The sequence below is a fragment of the Eulemur rufifrons genome, chromosome 17 (assembly GCF_041146395.1).
Source record: "Eulemur rufifrons isolate Redbay chromosome 17, OSU_ERuf_1, whole genome shotgun sequence".
Taxonomy (NCBI): domain Eukaryota; kingdom Metazoa; phylum Chordata; class Mammalia; order Primates; family Lemuridae; genus Eulemur; species Eulemur rufifrons.
Window position 1 is genome coordinate 70,580,771 of NC_090999.1, and position 13,459 is coordinate 70,594,229.

Below are 13,459 nucleotides of genomic sequence, written 5' to 3' on the forward strand. Positions count from 1 at the left end.
AGAGAGTGTAGCCGTTGAGCTCATTAGTGTAGGGACAAGCATATTTAAATAGCTTCTGAGGATTTCATTTAAGATGGGAAATGGAGAGATAAGGATTAACAGGAAAGGAAAACAACAAAACACATCAATTTTAAAAACATATCAAAGTGACAGCAGATAATAATTGTCAAAGGAGAGGAGTGTGAGAGACACATGAGGGAAGTTTTGGGGTGTTGGAAATGTTGTATGTCATAATTGTGGTGGTGGTTATGTGACTATATACAAGAAGTCCTTACTTAACCTTGTCCATAGGTTCTTGAAAACTACAACTTTAAGTGAAACGAGGTACAATGAAACCAATTTGACCATAGACTAATTGATATAAACAAGAGTTAAGTTCCTACAGCATATTTATGTTCACAAAAACATCACCAAACTTTTACTAAACTCAAAACACTTCTAATATTAAACATTGAAATTAATGTGAGCTATGCATACACTTAAGAAAGATTAATAGGCCGGGCGCGGTGGCTCACGCCTGTAATCCTAGCACTCTGGGAGGCCGAGGCGGGTGGATTGCTCAAGGTCAGGAGTTCGAGACCAGCCTGAGCGAGACCCCGTCTCTACTAAAAATAGAACGACATTATATGGACAACTAAAAATCTGTATAGAAAAAAATTAGCCGGGCATAGTGGTGCATGCCTATAGTCCCAGCTACTCGGGAGGCTGAGGCAGTAGGATCGCTTAAGCCGAGGAGTCTGAGGTTGCTGTGAGCTAGGCTGACGCCACGGCACTCACTCTAGCCTGGGCAACAAAGTGAGACTCTGTCTCAACAAAAAAAAAAAAAAAAAAAAAAAAAAGAAAGATTAATAAAAATAAGTAAGATAATTATTTACTGACTTATTCCAGTTCAGGGTCAAGGGTGTCTGGAGCCTACTCCCAAAGCCCCAGGGCACAGTCAGGAACCAAGCCTAGACAGGACGACATCGCTGTCGCAAGCAAGGCGTTCTCAGACCAGGGCCATTTAAACACGCCAGTTAACTGAACATGCTCATCTTTGGGATGTAGGAGAAAACTGGAATACCCGAAGTGCCTGGAGAAAACCCAGGCACACACGAGAAGAAGGTGTAAACTTCATGCAACTCAATTTTTTTTTCTCATCAACATTATAATGAAATGATGTTATTTTGAGGACCTGATGTATTCTTGTCAAAATTCATCAAATTATACTCATAAAATTGGTGAGTATTGTACCTCAATAAAACTGATTTTTAAAAAATCTGAGAGAATTTAGTAAAAGGGCAAGCTTAGCACCGTATATTTATTTCCAAAGGTCTTAATGCAACGTCTCGATATCTACAATCATTGATGCTTTGCCATTTGCTGGCTTTGTGGCTTTGCCCCAGTTATTTCACTTTTCTTATTTCCTGCTCTGTAAAACGCAGAATATAGCATCTATGGCACAGGCCTGGGATATGACAAATGAGTTAATTCATTAATGTGCTTAGCAGAGTATGTGGCACATGGGAAGGACTCCATTCAGTTTTTCATACATTCTTAAAATCTTGATTAAGCATCTACTACATGAAAATTATTTTACTAAGGGCATGGTATACAGCAAAGAACAAAACAGACAAGTGCTTGCCCTTGTGGAGCTTATATACTAGTTGAGAGGAAAAAAAAAAAATCAAACAATAGCAAAAACAAAGTATCTGTAGATGAGTACTGTATGTGTTATGCAGGTGATCAAAATAGGTATAAAGAGACCAGATGGTTTCTTTAGTTGGGATAGCAAGGGAAGGCCTCTCTGAGGAACTAATATTTAAACTGAGATCTGAATGAGGAAAAATTTAAAAGCTTACACAAACCTGAAGGGATTTTTAAGCCAAAGCACATGTACTTTTGTCTATTAGGATGATGGGAACATTTGGAGGCTTTTAAACACACAAAAGACAATTTGATTCATGCTTTCAAATAACATGGCTTCTGTGTGGCACTGGATTTGGGAAGCCAAAGGTAGAACATGTTACTGAGTTGTATTAGGCTCAGCTGTGAATTATAGCAAAGAAAAAACAAACAAAATAGTAGCAGCTGAAAAACAATATAAGTTTATTTTGTTTTCAAGATGTCCAGACGTAGTCGGTTCAGGGTGGCATGGTGGTCCAAGGAGTCAGACATTCAGGCTCCTTCTATCCTATTGTTCTGCCATATGTGGTTTCCACTTGCCAGATCAATTTCTGGTTCAGAATAACTCCTGAAGCTCCAGCTATGACATCTGAATTTCATCCAACAGGAAGGAGGAAAAGAATGAAAAAGGGCATTACCTGGAAGTTGCACACGCCACATGTGTTTACATCCCATAAGCCAGAAGTCAGTCACACTGGCTAAAGGAAGGCTAAATGATAGTCTTTACCCCAGGCAGCCCTGTGGCCCATTAATAATCTAGCTTTCAGTTACAAAAGAATAAAAAATTGATTATATTTGGAATATGGTGATAAATAGCAATAGCTTAGACTAGAGGAGGAAGCGCACAGTGGTGGTGGTAGAAAGAAAGATTAATGTGTGGGCCTCTTACCTCTGGTAGAACTATGCTGTGGCATGCAGATTTCTCCTTTGGGATTGGATGGTGCTATAGTGTTCGGAGGACAGGGCAGATTGGCCTTTCCTTTCAAAAATACTGGCTTTGATAATGATATCATTCATCAACAAAACTACTTTTAGTGAGGAGAACAAGATCAGTATTCTCCTGCCACATCAAGGATCAGCATTCAATGCATTTCTCTACCTAAGGATGCACTTGGTACTGCTAGACCACTCCAACAGCCGCATGCTCGAGCAGGTTCTTATACTACTTCCTCCATCATCCCCCAGGCTTCCTAGTGCTGAGACCCCTTACTGATGCTAGCTCCATCACCTTCCCTTGATGGATTCATGTAACCAAGGTATATGGGGGCATTCAAGAAGTCTGGAAAATACCTGAAGTCACATATAAAACATTGCATTTATGTGAATTTTTTCAGGAGCACAAGTCTGTGCATGTCATCACATTTTTGAAGTGTTATACGATCCCCCCTGCAAAGTTAAGATCTAATGGCTTAGAACCAGTCCTGAGACGTAACTAAACTTGCCTGTATCTCACTCTGGCTTCTTGAGATTTCTCAAGAAGAAGGTACATCAAAACCCAAAGTCTCTTTGCTAAATTTTCTCAACTAAAACATTATTTCAAAGAAGGAAAGAAAGAATAAAGAAGTAAATAATTTCCTTCAGGTGAAAGAACTCTTTTGGACACTGCCCTTTTCTATCAGTTCCTTAAATTTGAAAGTGTGCTCCCACAAAGTAGTGTAAAATCAGGGGTATGAATATGCAAATGATTTTGGCTCATGAACTAAAATTCTTAGAGAAGGATGGTCAGTATGTATTTTTAATTACATAAATAAAGGTCAGGTTTGAAGAGCCATAAATTCAGTTTTCAAAAAATCAAGATCTAACTAATATTTATGGGACATTTTATTTTAAAATTGCATCTCCTTTACATTTCCAATTCAAATAAGTAAATAACTTCAGCTCAACTGTCACCTTGACTGGTGACATCTATTTTCAATAGCTACTTCTCAGTAAATGGCCTCACCAAAGCCAGAAACCTGAGATAAAGCCTTGACTGTTCGGTTTTCCTCATATCTCATATGTGAGGCTTAATTTTATGGGTCAACTTGACTGTGCTATGGGGTTTCCAGATATTTGGAAAAAGAGTATTCTGTATCCATGAGTGATTCTGGATGAGGTTAACCTTGGAATCAGTAGACTGAATGAAGCAGATTGTCCTCCCCAGTCGGGGTGGGCCTCATCCAATAAGTTGAAGGCCTGAAGAGAACAAAAAAACTGGCCTCTTCTGAATAAGAGAGAGTTCTCCAGAAGACTGCCTTTGGACTTGAACTGGAACATCAGTTCTCCTGGGTTTCAGCCTGCTAAATCCTCCTAGGAGATTTTGGACTTGTCAGCCTCTAAACTGTGTGAGCAAATTCCTAAAAATAAATCTGTCTACACACACACACATCCTATTGGTTCTGTTTCTCTGGACAACCCTAATACACCATGTTAATCTATCAACAAGCACTTTTTATTCTAGCTCCAAAAGTGTCTTATATCTACTTTGTTCTGTCTTCACTGCCACTGAACACTTTTTTTTCCTTTTTTTCTTTTCTTTTCTTTTCTTTTTTTTTTTTTTTTTTGAGACAGTGTCTCACAGTCACCCAGGCTGCAACAGTGTGATCATAAGCTCACTGTAACTTCAAACTCCTGGGCTGAAGCAATTCTCCCAACTCAGCCTCCTGAGAAGATAGGACTATAGGTGCACACACCATGCCTGGCCAATTTTTTTTTTTAATTTTTTTGTAGAGATGGGGTCTCACTATGTTGCCCAGGTTGGTTTCAAACTTCTGGCCTCAAGCGATACTCCCACCTGGGCTTTCCCCCATTAAACTCTTTAAGTCACCCATCTATTATATAAACTACTCTAAATAGCCTCCTGTGGGGTTTCCTATGATTCTACTTAAGTTCTACAATTTATTTTCCACATAGCACTCAAAGTGATTCTTAAAAAAAAAAAAACCACGAGAAACATTCAAGCATCAACATAAGAATTTTAATAATGGGTTATAATTTATTAAATTAAACAAAATCTATGTATCTATACCAGTAAAATAAATAAACAATAAATGAAGAAGGGAAAGCCCTTCTGTACAGTAGAGTACCAATTAATAATACAGAAAGAATGATGGACTTAGAAGATGAAACTAGTGGGTGAAAAGTTGATGAGTAACAGGAAATTGTATAGTCTCATAATACACCCCCCACACAAATTGTATATTCATTACAAAAGAAAAGGCAGTAACAATAGTGGAGAAACCTTATGGAGATCATCTTAACCAAGTGATCAAAGTTGCAATATTGGGGCAAACTGACATTGGTGAGTCTTGATATGATGCATTGAGAAGGATACAATGTCACTTATGTGGTACTCTTGACAGAAAATGCATAGCCAGATCTAATCGTAAGGAATTATCAAACTAAAATTAAGAGACATTCTGCAGAATAACTGGCCTGTATCCTTCAAAATTATTAAGATCAAGGAAAGGCAAAGGAAGTCCGAAAAACTATTCGGATTGAAGGCAAGTAAAGAAACCTGACAACTAAATCCAAATTCAAAATTCTGGAATGGATGCTAGACTAGGAGAAATAGATGTAAAATATATTATTGGAAAAATTGTCAAAATTTGAGTATAGGCTGTGGATTATAGAATTGTATTAACATTAAATTTTGTGATTTTGATAATTATACCATGATTATGCTAGACAATATTCACATTGTTAGGTAATACATACTGAAGTTCTTAAGTAAAGAGGTGTGCTATCTCAAGCTTACTCTTAATATATTGTTAAAGAATATAAAACTGTAAATGTGGCAAAATATAATTAGAAAAACTGAGTAAAGGGTATATAAAATTTCCTTCTACTATTCTTGTAACTTTCCTGTAATTTTGCAATTGAACCAAAATTTGAAAAAAATAAGATTCAAAAAAATACGACTTTTCACAAAACCCTCCAATACTTTCCAGGATATATAGAAAAAAAATAAAACATCATTCTCATGGCCTACAAGGGCCTATATATGTTAGCCCTTACCTATCTCTCCAATCTTATCTCACAACACTTTACCCCTTGCTCAATATACTTTATTATGAGGATCTCCTATTCCTTCCTTCAATATGACAAACTCTTTCCAGCCTCCTAGCCCTTGAACTCACTATCCTCTCTGCCTAGAATACTACTCTCCAGGACCTTGTGAAGCTGATGTTTTCTCAGATTCAATCTCAGCATAAATGCCATATCAGGGAGATTTTCTCTGACTTTATTAAAATAGTCACACGCACACACACACATACGCTATCACCTTGTCCTGTTTACTTTCCTTATGTCTTTTACACAATTCACAAATATTTTGTTTACTTGTTTACTATTATCTCTCTCCTAAAGGAGAATAATTTTGTATTTCCAGTTCTAGCCTAATAAGCGTTCAATGAACAGTTGTTGAAAGAAATGAATCAATCAAGATCATGAAATACAAGGAAAAACTGAGGAATGATCACAGATCAGAGAGACTAGGATTGGATCCTGGAACATTAAAAGAAGAAAAAGAAAGAAAGAAACACTGGTGGAAAACCTGGTAAAACCTGAAAAAAGCTGTAGTTTAGTTTTTTTAAAAAAGTGATGTGATGTCAATTTCGAGGCTAGGCTGTGGAAGACCGTGAGTTCCATCTTGCCTGTGCTCTGCCTCGCTGGCTCTTCTTGCTGGCTGCTCTGATGAAGCAGTTTCTGTGTGGACTGTCCTATGGAGAGGACTACATGGCAAAGAACTGAAGGTGGCCTCTGGTCAACAGCCAGTGAGGAGCTGAAGCCTCGGTCCAACGACCCTTAAGGAACTGAATCCTACCAGCAACCATATCAGTGCGCTTGGATGCAGACTTCTCCCTGTGTAAGCCTTGAGATGACTGTAGTCACAGCTCACACATGGAGTACGGCCCTGGGAGACTGTGAGTCACAGAATTCAGGTAAACTGCACCAAGACTCCTGATTCATAGAAACTGGGATGATAAATGGTTCTGTTTGAAGCCACTAAGTTTTGGACTAATTTGTTACACTGTAATAGATAACTAAGTCACATGATTCTGCACAATAGTTATCCCTATTTTTACAATGAAGAAAAGTGTCTTAAGGAAGTAAAATAACTTGCCCAAGGTTATATAATTAAGTGACAAAACTGAAATTCAAACCTTTGTCTCTGAAAGACAAAGTTTATAGTCCTAGTCCCTGCATTATAATGTGCTCACAGGCCTTGTGCAATAGTAGTTACATTTCTACTAATGAAATAGTTCTTGTTAGGTCCAGAGCCCAGAGAGAGACACACAGAGAGACACACGAAGCCTCATGTGTAGCAAAATGCTGTTTATTTTGAGTATCTGGGTGCAGATGTCTGAAGGCTGAAAAAGGTGTTCACGAGAGAAAAGGGGAGAGCCTTGGGTTTTATTGAGATTTTTTTGGGAGGAGTAAATAAATTCTTTCCAAACAATGAAGAAGGATAAGGAAAGTAAGTTCCCCTTTTGCATTTTATTCCTTTAGCTCCCTAGGGGAGCTGACCAAGGCTAGGTGCCTAAATCACCCCTAGGAGGGAGAGAAGGGTGGGTTTATAGGAGATTTGGAAGTAAGTTTGGGGAGGGTGAATTCTTTAAGCCTAACAGTTCTAAGCCAGGATAAACTTTACAAAGCATCCAAACCTACGGCCAAATAAATTTTAGAAAAAAATACTCTTTAATGTTTAGAAAAACCATGTTTTTTGGGGGTGATTATTCACCACAATCCAAATGGATATCAAGTAATATTTAACTAGTAAATTTTCTCAGCTGCTTGGAGGTACTTCTGGCAATTAACATTCAGTGGACCCAGTGATGAAAGACAAAATCAGACATTCTGTAAGATTCTGTAGTGAGTTTGAGGGATTTCAGGGCTGATCAAGGGAATAGATAAGACATGAGCTTTACTTGGACAACACTTTTACAGGTGCGAATGTGGGGAAGGACTCTCACAGCATAATACCATCTCCAGAGGCTTCAGCACAGAAGGAGAAGGGGGTCATAGAGGGACCTTATATGTCTCAGTAATGTGACTCAGCAGTCCAGCAGGGAGTCCTGGCCAGAGAGCTGCAAAAGGCAGCAACGGCTTGTGGTCTTTTATAGACACAGGGTTTATCTTATCTATGACTGGCGGATGTTGGGCATAGTATTCTATGATATGCAAAGTAGGAAGGCTTCAAATGGCTAAATATCTGTTTTTATTTGGGCTATGTTAAAGACAACTGGATGTGTAAAAATTTGAGTTTAGTACCAGTAGGCTTTTGAACTCACAGGTTGCATACTGCTATGAAGACATAAAGAACCTAGGGGTCATCTTTGACCCATTTATGTAATAGATTCATGCTAAAGTTCATCTACAATTGATTTAGTCAAATGCCAACAACTTGCCTTTAGAAACCTCTAGGCTAAAATAAAATCATACTAGTTCTTTGGCAGGTAACTCTGAAGTGTCAAAGAAGTATTTGTTTAGGCATGTGAAAAGCTCAAAACTCTTTGAGAAAACTATTGGCCCTCTTTGCCAGGCATTGCTGTAGACTATTCCCTGGGCATTTCCATGAGGGGCGGGGTTTCCACTAGGCAAAAATAGAATAATCTTTTTAATTTATATAGCTGCATCTTATTCTGCTACTGATCATCGTCTATTAAAAAAAATGACTTTTTTTTTTTTTTTTTTAGACAGAGTCTCGCTCTGTTGCCCGGGCTAGAGTGAGTGCCGTGGCGTCAGCCTAGCTCACAGCAACCTCAGACTCCTGGGCTCAAGCAATCCTCCTGCCTCAGCCTCCCAAGTAGCTGGGACTACAGGCGTGCGCCACCATGCCCGGCTAATTTTTTCTGTATATTTTTAGCTGTCCAGATCATTTCTTTCTATTTTTAGTAGAGACAGGGTCTCGCTCTTGCTCAGGCTGGTCTCGAACTCCTGAGCTCAAACAATCCACCTGCCTCGGCCTCCCGGAGTGCTAGGATTACAGGCGTGAGCCACCGCACCCGGCCAAAAAAATGACTCTTTTATTTATTTATTTATTTTTTTTGAGACAGAGTCTCACTCTGTTGCCCAGGCTAGAGTGAGTGCCGTGGCGTCAGCCTAGCTCACAGCAACCTCAAACTCCTGAACTCAAGCGATCCTCCTGTCTCAGCCTCCCGAGTAGCTGGGATTACAGGCATGCGCCACCATGCCCGGCTAATTTTTTCTATATATATTTTTAGCTGTCCATATAATTTCTTTCTATTTTTAGTAGAGATGGGGTCTCGCTCTTGCTCAGGCTGGTCTTGAACTCCTGAGCTCAAACGATCCGCCCACCTCGGCCTCCCAGAGTGCTAGGATTACAGGCGTGAGCCACCGCGCCCGGCCAAAATGACTCTTTTAAATGAGATACACAGTCTTTACTTCAGACACTAACCAGACAATACAATTTAGAATTTCAAATCTTTGTGTTAAAAGGAAAAATGGGACCTGGCGCGGTGGCTCAGGCCTGTAATCCAAGCACTCTGGGAGGCTGAAGTGGGAGGATCGCTTGAGGTCAGGAGTTTGGCCTGAGCAAAAGTGAGACCCTGTCTCTACTTAAAATAGAAAAAATTACCCAGGTGTGGTGACGCACACCTGTGTAGTCCCAGTTACTCAGGAGGCTGAGGCAGGCAGATGGCTTGAGTCCGGGAATTTGCCATTGCAGTGAGCAATGATGATGCCATTGTACTCTAGCGCAGGTGACAGAGTGAGATCCTGTCCCCCCCCCCCAAAAAAAAAACAGTACAGATGGGATATAACACTCTAAGGGGAATGTTAACCATGACACCTTCTAAATTTTTAAAGCCCTATATTCAAGCCAGAACTCTAAGAATTAGAGAAGCTTGGTTCCTGATAGAAATATCTTTATTAACCTATAATTTGGTATCTGTTCTTTTTAGGATATGCTGTTATGTCACATTACACTAATAAATTTATCCTCAAATTGTATTGTCTCTATTTCTAGCTCCAGTACATGTTCAGTAAGGGTTCGGAGATGTTTGCTATCTTATACTTATTTACTCAGGGGCTCAGCTTGACTGAGGGTCTACTGTCTTGTAGTTGTACTATCTGGACCATTATAGACACGGTAGCAAGAAAAGAAAATCTGAAAAGCGACCCATTTCACTTCTGCTCACATTTCATTGGCTAGAATTAGTAACACCTAACTTTAAGGGGACTGGAAAATGTAAGTGGTGGGTGTGAATAGAAGATTTGATGAATGCTATCTCTGTGACAGTGTCATTCTCCTAAAGTTTTGAAAACTGATATGACAGGTGTATTAGTTTCTTATTGCTGTTATAACAAATGACCACAAACTTGTGACTTAAAACAATATAGATTTATTATCTTACAGTTCTGGAGGTCAGAAGTCCAAAATAGGTCTCACCTGATTGAAATCAAGCTGTTGGCATTTCTTGGCCTGTAGCCCGCTTCTATCTTCAAAGCTGGAAATGGCCAGTTTGGCCTTTCTCACATCTCATCATCCTGACACTGACTCTTCTGCTTCCCTCTCTCACATTTAAGGACTCTTGTGATTACATTCAACCTGGATAATCCAGGATAAACTCCCTATTTTAAAGGTCAGCTGATTAGAACTTTGATTCCATCTGCAACCTTAATTCTTTGCCATGTAACACAACATATTCATAGGTTCTGGGGACTAGGGCATGGATGTGTTTGGGGGCCACTTTTCCGCCAAGGACAATACAGTAAAAGAGAAACAAAACATTTGTATAGCTTCTGCATACTTGTTATTAAAGATAATGTTTATTGTGTTATGCACTGACCTTTATATAGAATTCACATTTAAAAACTGTAAGAACTGATAAGCTTCCTTTTATCACTTCACGGGAAAGAAATAACACAATATGTTTTCCTTTCTTAGAGGAAGAAGAAAAATGAATGCAGTGATACATTGCCGTGGGCATTTCAGTATCAGCCTCTGGAACAAGTAAATCCTGTTTTCCTAGGTAGTCTCGTATTTTCTTTCTCCTTGGAAAAACATGGTTCCTGCTATTTCCAATGCTTTTAGAAGCAGAAAAGGTATTATGAAGTACATTTATAGAAAGATAAAATAATATTAGCACTACTGAATCAAACAAAATCATAGAATATTAGATGCAAAGTGAAAGGAAAAAATATTGAAACATTATTCTGCTGGAAAAACTTATTCTTATATTAATATTTTATTTACAACCACGTAGAAAACAAAGCATATATATAACCAGAAGCAGAATATTCAGAGGAATTAAATAGTGTCCCGTCCCTCAGGGAGGATAACATTTATTTGGAGTGATAACACCATATACATAAAGGCATAACTGGCTAATCTAGCAGGAAATAAGCAGAAAAGTGCCTTATAAATAAATGTTATCAGAGTCAGATCAGGAAGGAAAGTAGTAAGAATGAGTAATTATACTGAAAAAAAGTCTGACGGAATGAGAGTAAATTTTAGAAATTTTGAATTATAAAGCAAGTTAGAGGTGTTTGTGTCAAAAGGACTTACTCTTTTCATAAATTTTGTGATGAAAGACTAGTTTTATAAGACAAATATACCCTTCATATCAAACCCAGAAAAGGTCAGTGTACAACTTGAAAGTTATAGATAAATCTTATCTAAAAACATAGATGCAAAAATCCCAAATAAAATATAAGGAGGCACATTCTCAATATATTAAAAATATTATGCTTCATTAGGGTCTATCCAAGAATTATAAGAATAGCTTCATTTTTGAAAACTTATCAATATGATTCACTTTGATAGATTATTTTTATTGATATATTTATTTATATGAGGCAAGATCTCTCCCTGTCCCCAAGTCTGGAGTGCAGTGGCACAATCATAGCTCACTGTAGCCTCAAACTCGTGATCTCAAGTGATCCCCCAACCTCACCCTACCCCTGGAGTGGCTGAGATTACAGGTGTCAGCCAATTTTGATAGAGTAAAGAAGAAAAATAAAAGGTTTATCTCAATAGATAGATGTTATAAATTTGGATAATAAACACACATTTATAGTAAAGGAAACTTTTTGTATTTTTAATTAATGCATAATAATTATACGTATGTATGGTGTACAAAATGTTATTTTGATATGCCTACATACAATGTATAATGATCAAATCAGGACAATTAGCATATCTATCACTTCAAACATTTATCATTTTGTGTTGGGAATATTCAAAATCCTCTCTTTTAACTATTTGACAATATGTAATAAATCATTGTTAATTGTAGTCACCCTATAGTACTATAGTACACTAAAACTTATTCCTCCTATCTAGCTATAATTTTGTATCTGTTAACCAACCTCTCACTACTCCCCCCTTCCCCCATTCTTCTTTCTCTATAGTAACCACTATTCTACTCTCTCCTTTTTTAGCTTCCACATATGAGTGAGAACATGTATTATTTATCTTTCTGTGCCTGACATATTTCACTTAACATAATATCCTCCAGGTTCATCTATGTGGCCATGAATGACAGGACTTCATTTTTTTGTGCGGGGGGGGGGGGGGGGGGTGCGCGTGCGCCTGTGTCACATTTTTTAATCCATTCATCTGTTGATTGACACTGAGTTTTATTCTATATCTTGGCTATTATTAATAGTGCTGCAATAAACGTGAAAGTTCAGATATCTCTTTGATATACTGATTTCCTTTCTTTTGGGTAAATATCTATTAGTAGGATTGCTGGACTATCTTATAGTTCTATTTTTAGTTTTTTGAGGAATTTCCATACTGTTTCCCATAATGGCTAATTTACACATGATGTAATCATATTAGGAATCAGTATTAAAAAATCTGGGAAATTCCCAAATATTTGGAAATGAAGTAACAGATTTCTAAATAACCCATGGGTAAAAGTAATTCACAAGAGATATTTTAAAATATTTTGAATCGAATGATACCAAAACCAAAATATATCAATATTTGTAAACACATCTAAATAAGGGCTTAAAAGAAATATACCATTTTAAATGTATATGTTAGAAAAAGTGTTTAAAAAACAATTGTGTAAGCTTTTCATTCAAGAAGCTAGATTTAAAAAGAGAAACTAACCCAAATATTCACAAAAAAGTTAATAAAAATATATAAAGAGTTAGTGAAATAAGAAAGAAACAGAGAGAAGCAATCAAACTAAGTGTTGATTATTTAAAAATTGTAGTGAAGTTAATAAATTCCTAGCTAAATTGATAGAGAAAAAAATGAAAAAAATACAAATTATGGATATCAAGAATAGAAGAGGGCAACATTACTACAAATCCCACAGATATTAAAAGGACAAGAAAATATTAGAATTAATTTTAGAAATATTTGAAATCCTACGTAAAGTTGACAAACTCACTGAAAGACATCAATAACCAAAACCAAAATTGACAAGATATAAATGGAAAATTATAATAGCCTTATATATGTTAAAGGAATTTTATATATATTTTTTTGAGACAGAGTCTCGCTCTGTTGCCCGGGCTAGAGTGCCGTGGCATCAGCCTAGCTCACAGCAACCTCAACATCCTGGGCTCAAGCGATCCTTCTGCCTCAGCCTCCCGAGTATCTGGGACTACAGGCATGTGCCACCATGCCCAGCTAATTTTTCTATATATTTTTAGCTGTTCAGATCATTTCTTTCCATTTTGGTAGAGACGGGGTCTTGCTCCTGCTCAGGCTGTTCTAGAACTCCTGGACTGAAACAATCCTCCTGCTTCGGCCTCCCAGAGTGCTAGGATTACAGGCGTGAGCCACTGCGCCCAGCCAAGGAATTATATTTGTAATTAAAAACATACACAT